General features: G+C 47.7%; 1 protein-coding gene across 1 annotated transcript in view; it reads left to right on the top strand.

Annotated features, from left to right (window-relative positions):
* Nucleotides 1–12,208, top strand: part of LOC144773655 (tyrosinase-like) — a 154,924-nt gene that overhangs the window by 75,103 nt on the left and 67,613 nt on the right. The window lies entirely within an intron of this gene.

The raw sequence follows: 12,208 nt of genomic DNA, 5'->3' as shown, positions 1-12,208 counted from the left end.
AGAACTCTTTACTTGATGTGGATCTGAGATCCTTGTGCTAGGAAGCTGCCCAATCCTGCTTCACAATCTTGAAATTAGGCCTCTTTACTTGATGTAGGCCCACTGCACTTCTGCTTGCATACTGCTCCCTGCTTCAGTGACTGAAAGATAGAGAAGCTCTTTACTTGATGTACACTTAGGATGCATGTGCTGGCTCGCTGCTCCCTGCCTCGCTCAGAGGAAGGGAGGCACTCTTTCTATGTACACTTAGGATGCATGTGCCGGCTCGCTGCTCCCTGCCTCGCTCAGAGGAAGGGAGGCACTCTTTCTATGTACACTTAGGATTCATGTGCGGGCTCGCTGCTCCCTGCCTCACTCATAGGAGGGGGGGCACTCTTTCTATGTACACTTAGGATGCATGTGCGGGCTCGCTGCTCCCTGCCTCGCTCAGAGGAAGGGAGGCACTCTTTCTATGTACACTTAGGATTCATGTGCGGGCTCGCTGCTCCCTGCCTCGCTCAGAGGAAGGGAGGCACTCTTTCTATGTACACTTAGGATGCATGTGCCGGCTCGCTGCTCCCTGCCTCGCTCAGAGGAGGGGAGGAACTCTTTCTATGTACACTTAGGATGCATGTGCTGGCTCGCTGCTCCCTGCCTCGCTCAGAGGAAGGGAGGCACTCTTTCTATGTACACTTAGGATGCATGTGCGGGCTCGCTGCTCCCTGCCTCGCTGAGAGGAGGGGAGGCACTCTTTTTATGTACACTTAGGATCCATGTGCGGGCTCGCTGTCCCCTGCCTCGCTCAGAGGAAGGGAGGCACTCTTTTTATGTACACTAAGAATGCGTGTGCAGGCTCGCTGCTCCCTGCCTCACTCATCGGAGGGGGGGGACTCTTTCTATGTACACTTAGGTTGCATGTGCGGGCTCGCTGCTCCCTGCCTCGCTCAGAGGAAGGGAGGCACTCTTTCTATGTACACTAAGAATGCGTGTGCAGGCTCGCTGTTCCCTGCCTACATCATAGGAGGGGGGGCACTCTTTCTATGTACACTTAGGATGCATGTGCGGGCTCGCTGTTCCTTGCCTCGCTCAGAGGAAGGGAGGTGTAATGACGAGCCCAGCACTGGGCGAGTTCACTGTAGTGCTTTGGAAGGGGTATCAGCCCCCCTCCCCCTTGGGGGTGTGAGCAGTGGGCGTACGCGCGGGCGGCACGCTCTATTGTTAATAAAAGCCCAGGGCTCTGGGCGTGGCGTCAGAGCAGTAGACGGCCACTGTAACTAATCCACGTGTGCTAAGCATTATATTTTTATATAAGTGTCCCCTGCGACACCACAGGAGGCACTCTTTCTATGTGCACTTAGGATGCATGTGCGGGCTCGCTTCTCCCTGCCTCGCTCATAGAAGGGGGGCCACTCTTTTTATGTCCACTTAGGATGCATGTGCGGGCTCGCTGCTCCCTGCCTCGCTCAGAGGAGGGGAGGCACTCTTTCTATGTACACTTAGGATGCATGTGCGGGCTCGCTGCTCCCTGCCTCGCTCAGAGGAGGGGAGGCACTCTTTCTATGTACACTTAGGATGCACGTGCGGGCTCGCTGCTCCCTGCCTCGCTCAGAGGAAGGGAGGCACTCTTTCTATGTACACTTAGGATTCATGTGCGGGCTCGCTGTTCCCTGCCTCGCTCAGAGGAGGGAGGCACTATTTCTATGTACACTTAGGATGCATGTGCGGGCTCGCTGCTCCCTGCCTCGCTCAGAGGAAGGGAGGCACTCTTTCTATGTACACTTAGGATGCATGTGCGGGCTCGCTGCTCCCTGCCTCGCTCAGAGGAAGGGAGGCACTCTTTCTATGTACACTTAGGATGCATGTGCAGGCTTGCTGTTCCCTGCCTCGCTCAGAGGAGGGGAGGCACTATTTCTATGTACACTTAGGATGCATGTGCGGGCTCGCTGCTCCCTGCCTCGCTCAGAGGAAGGGAGGCACTCTTTCTATGTACACTTAAGATTCATGTGCGGGCTCATTGCTCCATGCCTCGCTCAGAGGAAAGGAGGCACTCTTTTTATGTACACTTAGGATGCATGTGTGGGCTTGCGGCTCCCTGCCTCGCTCAGAGGAGGGGAGGCACTCTTTTTATGTACACTTAGGATGCATGTGCGGACTTGCTGCTCCCTGCCTCGCTCAGAGGAAGGTAGGCACTCTCTCTATGTACACTTAGGATGCATGTGCGGGCTCACTGCTCCCTGCCTTGCTCAGAGGAAGGGAGGCACTCTTTCTATGTACACTAAGAATGCATGTGCGGGCTCGCTGCTCCCTGCCTCGCTCAGAGGAAGGGAGGCACTCTTTCTATGTACACTTAGGATGCATGTGCGGGCTCGCTGCTCTCTGCCTCGCTCAGAGGAGGGGAGGCACTCTTTTTATGTACACTTAGGATGCATGTGCGGGCTCGCTGCTCCCTGCCTTGCTGAGAGGAAGGGAGGCACTCTTTCTATGTACACTTAGGATGCATGTGCGGGCTCGCTTCTCCCTGCCTTGCTGAGAGGAAGGGAGGCACTCTTTCTATGTACACTTAGGATGCATGTGCGGGCTCGCTTCTCCCTGCCTTGCTGAGAGGAAGGGAGGCACTCTTTCTATGTACACTTAGGATGCATGTGCGGGCTCGCTGCTCCCTGCCTCGCTGAGAGGAAGGGAGGCACGCTTTATATGTACACTTAGGATGCACGTGCGGGCTCGCTGCTCCCTGCCTCGCTCAGAGGAGGGGAGGCACTCTTTCTATGTACACTTAGGATGCATGTGCGGGCTCGCTGTTCCTTGCCTCGCTCAGAGGAAGGGAGGTGTAATGACGAGCCCAGCACTGGGCGAGTTCACTGTAGTGCTTTGGAAGGGGTATCAGCCCCCCTCCCCCTTGGGGGTGTGAGCAGTGGGCGTACGCGCGGGCGGCACGCTCTATTGTTAATAAAAGCCCAGGGCTCTGGGCGTGGCGTCAGAGCAGTAGCCGGCCACTGTAACTAATCCACGTGTGCTGAGCATTATATTTTTATATAAGTGTCCCCTGCGACACCACAGGAGGCACTCTTTCTATGTGCACTTAGGATGCATGTGCGGGCTCGCTTCTCCCTGCCTCGCTCATAGAAGGGGGGGCCACTCTTTTTATGTCCACTTAGGATGCATGTGCGGGCTCGCTGCTCCCTGCCTCGCTCAGAGGAGGGGAGGCACTCTTTCTATGTACACTTAGGATGCATGTGCAGGCTCGCTGCTCCCGGCCTCGCTCAGAGGAAGGGAGGCACTCTTTCTATGTACACTTAGGATTCATGTGCGGGCTCGCTGTTCCCTGCCTCGCTCAGAGGAGGGAGGCACGATTTCTATGTACACTTAGGATGCATGTGCGGGCTCGCTGCTCCCTGCCTCGCTCAGAGGAAGGGAGGCACTCTTTCTATGTACACTTAGGATGCATGTGCGGGCTCACTGATCCCTGCCTCGCTCAGAGGAGGGGAGGCACTCTTTTTATGTCCACTTAGGATGCATGTGCGGGCTCGCTGCTCCCTGCCTCGCTCAGAGGAGGGGAGGCACTCTTTTTATGTACACTTAAGATGCATGTGCGGGCTCACTGATCCCTGCCTCGCTCAGAGGAGGGGAGGCACTCTTTTTATGTACACTTAAGATGCATGTTCTGGAGCCCCGCTCCCTGCTTCACTCATGGAAAGGGAGACACTCTTATTATATGTACATGTAGGATGCAGGTGCTGGCTCTCTGAACCCTGCCTCACTCATAGGAAGGAAGGCACTCTGTTTGATTTACACTTAAGAAGCATGTGCTCGGGCCCTGCTCACTGCTTCGCCGATGGAAGGGAGACAATCTGTTTGATGTACACTTAAGGTGCATATGCTGGGGCCTTGCTCCCTGTTTCACTCATAGGAAGCAAGGCACTCTGTTTGATGTACACTTAAGATGCATGTGGTGTGGCCCTGTTCCCTGCTGCACCCAAAGGTAGGGAGGCACTCTTTTTGATGTGCACTTAAGGTGCATGTGCTGGGGCCTTGCTCCCTGCTTCAACGATGGGAGGGAAACAATCTGTTTGATGTACACTTAAGATGCTTGTATTTCCGCTCTGCTCTCTACTTCCCTAATACGAAGGGAGGCCCTCTGTTTGATATACACTTTAGAGGCATGTGCCGAGGCTCTGCTCCCTGCTTCACTGATAGGAAGGGAGGCCCTCCGTTTGATATACACTTTAGAGGCATGTGCCGAGGCCCTGCTCCCTGCTTCACTGATAGGAAGGGAAGCCCTCTGTTTGATGTACACTTAAGATGCTTGTGCTTCCGCCCTGCTCCCTGCTTCCCTAATACTGTTACAGGGATTCTGCTCAGACACAGAACTGTGCATAAAGACTCAGTGAATGAGGGTGTGCCAAAACTCACCTTAGTACCAAAAATGCCCTACCAGACTAGCAATCAGTGTCACATTAGCTCTTTGTCCTACAGCTAAGAAACCAATCATTAGACAACCTAGAACATGCGACTTAGGACCATCTCAGGAATGGTGGGAAGTGAGAACACTCTTTTGTTATACGTTCATACCAGTCCACAACAGGAGTAAAATAGAGACACAGTAAGGTTAAAATGCTTATTTTAACAACGTGATCTCAAGGGCAGTATTTTAATCAACATAAGCATACATATGATTAAGAATAATAAGGTCAACATGGTTACAGCTCCCTAAAATACAATAGGAGGAATCATATTACAATGATAGTGCAAACAGGTGGTAAAAGCGCCTATTTGAAGCACCCTCCCTATCTAGGGACTATCTATTATAAAACTATAGAAGGTCCCTTGAGCTTTCTTAGGGGGACCCCATTTACCTGTCTGCTCAGTAAGTGTAAATTACATCAGGATCGGTTAGTCTCTCTGCATGCCTGGAATCTTCCAAGTCAGTTCAATTCTGGCAAGTGTGCTATGATAAAGGCACCAGAATCCAACTCGGCTTGCAGCTGCCCAGTTGTTGTGTCTAGAATGTGTTACACGGACACGCCGATAAACAGGCTCGCACGTTATGATAACCTTGGCGGCTCAGAACTCACTGTATGGACTTGGGGCACAATGTATGTCTAGAGATGTTGAAAAACAAACCTTTTCTCATTTACAGACCTTCGTGAAAGCTAACTCTGCAAAAACAGCTCAGCAGTGTTGTGTGCAAAAAAGCAGCAAAAGGTAAAGTGCTGTTTAAACTCCTAATAAGCCATGCTAACTTAACATGAACGCAGAAAGAGGCCCATAAACCACACTAAACCCCTCCATGTTCGGGGAACACACAGCACTCAGGGCAAACATCATAGAACATAGAGTTCAAGTTCTAAAGAGACAGAACTAAGTTCAGGAATATTGCGAAACTTGAAATTTAGGAATAAAAATTCAACAAGCCAATTCATTGCATACAAACATAAGTGGCCAAGGCGTGTGAAAAGACCTCAAAATGTAAGGAAAACCCAAGACAAAAAATTTAAAATATTCACGAGTTCAACACGTGTCTATGAAGCAAAAAAAAATAATCCAAACTTCAGTCCAACAACGTGTAAACACCAAATGTTGCAACTGCTTCCAACAAGAACTGGTTGTTTTCATCCATGAACATTTCAGCCATCCAATTAAGCATAGGGAAAGAACATACATGTTCCTCGATTGCTGGAGCCTCTAGCATCAGAGGACAACTCAGGCTTATTTCAAGATAACTGCGATCCAAAAAGTCACTGGCCGCAGTCCAAATGTTCCAATTGCCTAGAAAACCATGTGCCGCTGTGCAGGCCATAATCCTGGTACTAGAACAGTCTATTTCATGAGCAACTAAGGGACTCATTAGTAAGAGTGGGTGGAATTTGCATAATCGTGTTACGCAAATCTCAGCGAAACAGTAAAAATCTCCACGAACATGTAGAATTTCCGCGAACGTGCGGAATTACTTGTTAGCGAATCTTTTTTACTGTTCACAATCGCAGTTTGCGTGCTTGGGGTGAAATATCTGACAAACACGCATTTTGTGAACGCGAATAAGCAAAAAATTGCCGCAGAATGCAGAATTTTGGGGAATTTTGCATTCTCGGCGGAACGCGAAATTACCCAAATTCCACCAACGGAACAGAATTTACCGCCCAGGCCTACTCATTAGTAGATTAAAATCCAGAGCAGGAGACACCGTGTTGCAGAGACACAAATCCAGGGCCCACTCAAAATCGCAATCCAGGCAGTGGAAAACAGGCTGCACACAAGTGAAGAAAGAGGACCGGAGGATAAACCATACGCCACACTTAGAGTCGCCAAAGGCAGCGCTCCATAGTATTCTAGCATCCGGTCACACAGGTAGAGCAGCCTGGACTGTATGTCGTGGGGCACAAACCGTTCATCTGTTTTGTAATAAACAAAATATTAGCAGAATGCCGGCGCCCAAAGCCAGGAGCAAGGGAAAACCTCCAAAGAAACTCGACAAAATCGAATGAAAAAATACAGGGATCACACCGAATATAGTCTGAAATGAGGTTACAAGGCCAGAGCATACTACTTTAGAAAATATGCCAGGCCAGTAGTCGACGAGGCATTTAAGATTGTGTGGATCAAAGCACCGAAGTGCAAGGGCAAGTCTGTGTTTAATAAGGCATTAACCTCAGTACGAGAATTTGCAACGTGAAGGACGAATGTCTCACGGGCAGATGTAAGGGGAACTTCTTTCTGGGACGAAAGAGCCCTTATTCTGCTCATCTTGTTGAACTCTGCCTTCAAGGTTGGAATCAAGGGCCAGATAGAAACATCAAGCCTGCCATGCGGAGGAGTGAACAACACATTCTTGCAGCAAGTTGCACGCTGGGAAATGGTAACTATATAAGCAATACCGGCGTGCATCCCACAACACTCTTCATTATTTAATAATAAATAGCTACCATTAGCAAGCAATGTGCATGTCGGTATAATGTCCGGATCTGGAGTGTCTTTTAAAACACATGCCAAATTTGGTGCAAGTACATTACATGAGCCGTGCAATTGAAGATTTCTGCATGTTAATGAATGATCTGGTGTATCGATGCAATCTTGGCCATTCAACAAAATTTCTTTACCATCCCTCAAACATCTGTATGTGAATGGGAGATTCCAAACTTCATGAAGATATGCTCCACCAAGGGGCTCAAATCTGCCTATAGCATAGTGTTTTATGCAAGCCTCGAATTTGAAAAGAGAGAAGGGTAAGGTTAATAACCCGTGCATAAGCCAAACTGTCGAATTGGCTTCTGCTACAGAAAAAGGCAAAAGTTCTAACTTTTCAATATGTAACAGGGAAAACGTGGCATCCTTCATTCACATAAATTGCTGTTTTGTAGTCAAATTAAAAGGCATAAATAACAAGGGTGTGGTTCATGTAATCCCATGTAACGCAACCATTCTTTAACGTTTGCAAAGTCCAAGCAAACTGCATAACAGAACGCAATTGATTTTGCCCATTACACAACACTGCAAAATCTTCTTTTACAATATCAATCACAGATGACACAATATTGTCTAGAGTGTAAATTCGGAAAGAAAGGGTGTTAATGCTATTATCTACAATGGCAAGCACTTTTTCTAAATTGGCCTGATCAATAGCTCTAAGCCTAGAAGCAGCTTCAATTTGAGGCAGTTTCCAAACCTCATTATAAGCAGCATATATCCATCTTTTCGATCTGCTACCCGCTGTTGGACTTGGCCCTCGTGGCAGGTTCACTCCTGAACTTTTTGCATTTCAACTCTGAGATAATTATAGTGATTTCTGGTCTTTGTGCACTTTAGCACTGTGGCGCAGTGTAAAGTGTGTGCGCTATCTGAGTGCGCATTGTGAGATTGGCCTGCCCTCCCATAGGAATGCATGGGGAATGTATGTGTCCATGGTAGTTCCTGTTGTGTGGGGAGTGCAGGCTCGAGTTTTGTATGTGCGAACTCGTGAGAGTGAATGCTGCGCAATGATGTGTGCGGCGTTCATGTGTCTAGTGTGGAAGTGCCACTTCTAGAAGTTGGCATGTCTGTGCAGTTAATATGATTTGACTGTCTGGCTTGTGACTTTTCATCACTTCCTCTACTTCCTCCTTTGTAATTTCGTAATTTAGCTCTTCTTTTCTCTCAATTGTTAACATCGGGAGTTCCCGGGCTTCAAGGTATTCCTTAAGTTGCTCACTTGTTGGATTAGTGTCCTCTGTGTATAAGGCAGTGAAGAAATTTACGAATTCTTTCATTATCACAGAGTCCTCTGAGCTAGGTTCTGTAGCGCATTGAGCTGGTTGCTGACTATCTTGTTCCTACTTGAGTCAGTTTTGGTTTTCCATGCCAACATCTTGCCACACCCTTCTCCATACTCGTAGTGAGACAATTTACTGACTTCCCATCTCTCTCTCACCTTACTCTCTAGGACTCCTGATAAAGATTCCTTTTGATTCAGCCTGTCCGCTTCTAATTTCCTTTTTTTAATCTATTTCTTCTTCTGCTTCTATTTGCAACTCCAGAGTATTTATTCTGTTTTCTAAATGCCCTATCTCTTGTTTTGTTGTTTTTGTGTTGTGTACCACTAGGCTTAGTAGTCTCCCCCTGATTACTGCCTTTTATGCGTCCCAAGTGACTTGTGGTGAGGCTCCCTCTCTGTTATTTTCAAAATAGGCAACCGACTTGGATTTGAGTTCTGCTATGTTTTGTGGGTCAGCTAAGATGGTGTGATCCACGGTCCACCTTGAGGTGGCTTTATCTTTTCCTATTTGCTTTTTTAATAGAACCGCAGAGTGGTCGGACATGTGGGGTGGCAGATGTTCAACCTTTTGTATGCTATCTACTAGAGCTCTATCTACTAAGAATTAATTGATTCTGGGCTGTAGACCAAATTTTTTATTTTGGAACGTAAATGCATGTTTTTTGTCCACTTTTTCTTTCCAGATGTCCACCAAGCCTAAGTCTATTTTGCAGATCCCCAGCCAGTCCCTCATTTTAGGCAAATGTATTTGTTTCATCGGTGGGGAACGATCTACTTTAGGGTCCAAGACTAGGTTAAAATCCCTCATAGTATTACCGGGGATGTGGCTGATATTAGCTGCGCATACAGATTTTGTAATGGAACTGGGTCATCCATATTGGGTCCATAGTAGCCCGCAATGGTGTAGGGCATATTGTGTATTCTTACCCTGGTGACCGCCCACCTGCCTTTTTTATCTAGTTCTACGACCTCAATTTTAACTTTCAGTGATTTTTTAAAAAGTATGGCTATTTCTTTAACGACGCATTCTTGGTTTGTACAGACAAAACAGTCTACCCAGTTTAGTTTCTTTATAATTTCTTCCCATTCCTTTTTAGAAGATTATGATGTTGCTGTCTATTACTTTCAAATATTCCAGTATCCGACGCCTTCTGCTTTGTGTTCTGAGCCCGTTTATATTCCACAAAATTATGTAAACTTTTTTTTATCTTTATTCACCATTTTCCCTTTTTCCTCTTGTTCGCCATATCTTCCTACATACCTTTAGCAATATTTGGCGGTTCCTAAATTCTCCATTCTCGCATTTTGAGGACTTTTTTCTTTTTCTCCCTATTTTGCTCCCCACCCTTGTGTGTATTTTTTTTATTGTTTTATTTTTCATGTGATTTAAAATGACCCTCCCTGGGGAAGCATCCCTGTTGTCTTCTTTGGGCTGCATTATTGGCCCATTTTGAGCTCCGTGGTAGTCCTTTTAGTATGTAACGTCCTTTATTTTCTGTCACTTTTTCCTTTGCTTATTTCTCTTTTTTTTGTGGCTAGACTCTGACTGTCCTCTCATTTGATCCTTCATCTGTTCAAGAAAATGAGCAACTTCAGTAGGCTCTCTTATATTGTGCATTTTGTTTCTCCACATGATTCTGAGTGCTGCTGGGAACTTCATCTGTACAATGGCTCCTAGGGCTCTTAATTCTTGCATGTGTTGACCTAGTTCCCACTGCCTGTCCTGAGTTGCTTTAGAAATATCCGACCGGATTCTGAATGATCAACCCCCCTTACAATGGAAGACATTTTTTAGGGCCTCACTCAAGATTCTCTCCTTGAGGGTATATGTTTTAAAGTTTATTCGTATTTTTCTTGGGGTTTTCCTCTCCTTATTTCTCCCAAAAGGCTCGCAATGTGCCCTTTGTATATCCTCCTTCAACCCTGCTGTTTTTGTCCAGGGAAAATGTTCCTCTAGGAGTTGAACTATAAACTTTCTAATATCTGTCCCTTCTTGGCCTTCCCGTACATTTAGAATTCTTAAGTTGTTCTTTCTTTCCTGGTTTTATATAGATTCAATTTTTCCGTTGATACTTTTATCGCTTTCTCTCAGGACCCCTATTTCCTTTTGATTTATTTCCACTCTTTTGCTCAGTGCCCCAACCACTGATTCTACTGCAGTGACTTGGTCACCTAGAGCATTTAATTTAGTTTGCAGTGTTTCACACACCTCTCTGATCTTGCTCTGATTTATTTCTGAGACTGCAAATTCTGCTCTCATTTCCTCCAACATTTTATCTAAAAACTGGTCTGTTGAATTTTGTATGAGGGTGTTGTTTTGAGTAGGGTTACCCAGGCCTTCGCTGTCCTGTGATGTGTGCTGAGGAGGTTGTGTGGGATGTGAGGCAGATGTCCCCTCAACTGAAGTATTAGGTGCCTTGTGAGATAGCGAATCTATGGGACTACATTGGGAGGATTCCATCCTGTATTCAGCACCCGCTCTTATGACAGAGTTAGTGCAGTTTACCCTGAGTGTACGGTCCTGATTTGCTACTGGGACTGATTCTATTATTTGCTTCACCCGTTTGGCCTGCACCTGCTCCTGTTCCTGTACTTTGAAAAAGGATCTGAGGGAAGGGGTGATTCTGATGGTTTGCTCCGGCGAACCCCCGATTCCCCCCTTTACTTTCAAAGATTCCTCTTGGTTGTAAGGGTGTGTGTGTCTATTTGAGCGTATTTCTTGGTCTTCCTCTTAGTGCTGCGAGGAGCACTAGACTGCTTGGAGGCTACTGGGAGGGTATGTTTAAAGAACTGTCTGTTTCTCAAGCAGTAGCTTGATCTTCCTCTTTCTTGCTCTTTTTCCCCCTCCTCGTCTGCCCTGTCTTCCCCTGTGTTTGCTTCCTCAGGTAGAACTGTGGGCACTCCCCACTCCTCCCCCAGTGTTGCACTGGTCACCTATGTGCTTAGTTCTTGCTCCGTTATCTCCTTACAGCATCCCTTTAAGGCTTTACCTCCCTCATCCTCACCCTTATCACCCTCAAGCCCGCTTACCAATTTCATCCGCCTCGATTCTTTGGTGTCCACTGTTCTTCCGTCCTCTGTGCCCTCTGACCTCCTTTATGCCTCTCTAGGCGTTATCGGTCTTGTATCTGGAGCTGGGGGCGAAGTAGAGGTCAGAAACTGTCCAGATGCTGCCCCAAGAGCGGCTCCTGATGCCAGGGGGGGTCTGTGCCGTTTCCGTTATTGTTACCGTTGCCTGTCCAATATTCTCCCCACCTGCCTCCACCCCCTCTCTACCTTAAGCGCCCCGTGTACTTGGGGCACCTGGGGATCGTGAGGTACGTGCCTTTTGTGGCCGGTCCTGCTCGATCGAGGTTTCACCAATTTCACCAGTGCTGCACCTCGAGGGACAATTGAGCTGCTCTCCTCGTTCCACAGCGCTCCCGGGAATGCACTGCTCTCCGCCCTCCTCAGGGTTCCCGAGGATGCACAGGGTCCGTTCTGAGCACTCTGGCATTCAGCGCTCTCCACGGCCGCTCTGCGAACTCCGCTGGCGCTGGTGCTGCCCTCGTTCTCAAGGAAGAGGTAGGGGATCCTGCTAGCTGCCTTCAGACAATTCTTCTGGGTTTCCTGAGCAGAAACCCAAAATTCGAGTTTGATATGCCTCAACTCGGAATAATAAAATGCATCTTTTAGTAAAGTTTATTTTAATGTACTGTGTTTGCAAATACCACTTTAGAAAGTTGGTATTTGCTTGCCTAACCATTTCAGCCCGCCTCTGCTAGGATGTGTATCTGCTGTCTGGTTTCTGTGTGTGACAGGGCTGGGGAATTCCAGGAGACAGGCTGAGGCTGACAGGTGGTGAATAGAGAGATTACATCAGGATGGGTGGGGGAGAGCCCCTTGGCTCTGAATAGGGCTGTGCTTGCCACCTCAATGCTGGCTCCGTCCCCCTGGGGAGCGTCTGATGTCTCCGCCCTGCACCTTGTAAAGAGAGAAGGGAAG

Source organism: Lissotriton helveticus, chromosome 8 (genome assembly GCF_964261635.1).
Source record: "Lissotriton helveticus chromosome 8, aLisHel1.1, whole genome shotgun sequence".
NCBI lineage: Eukaryota > Metazoa > Chordata > Amphibia > Caudata > Salamandridae > Lissotriton > Lissotriton helveticus.
This window is presented reverse-complemented; position numbering and strand designations above follow the sequence as displayed.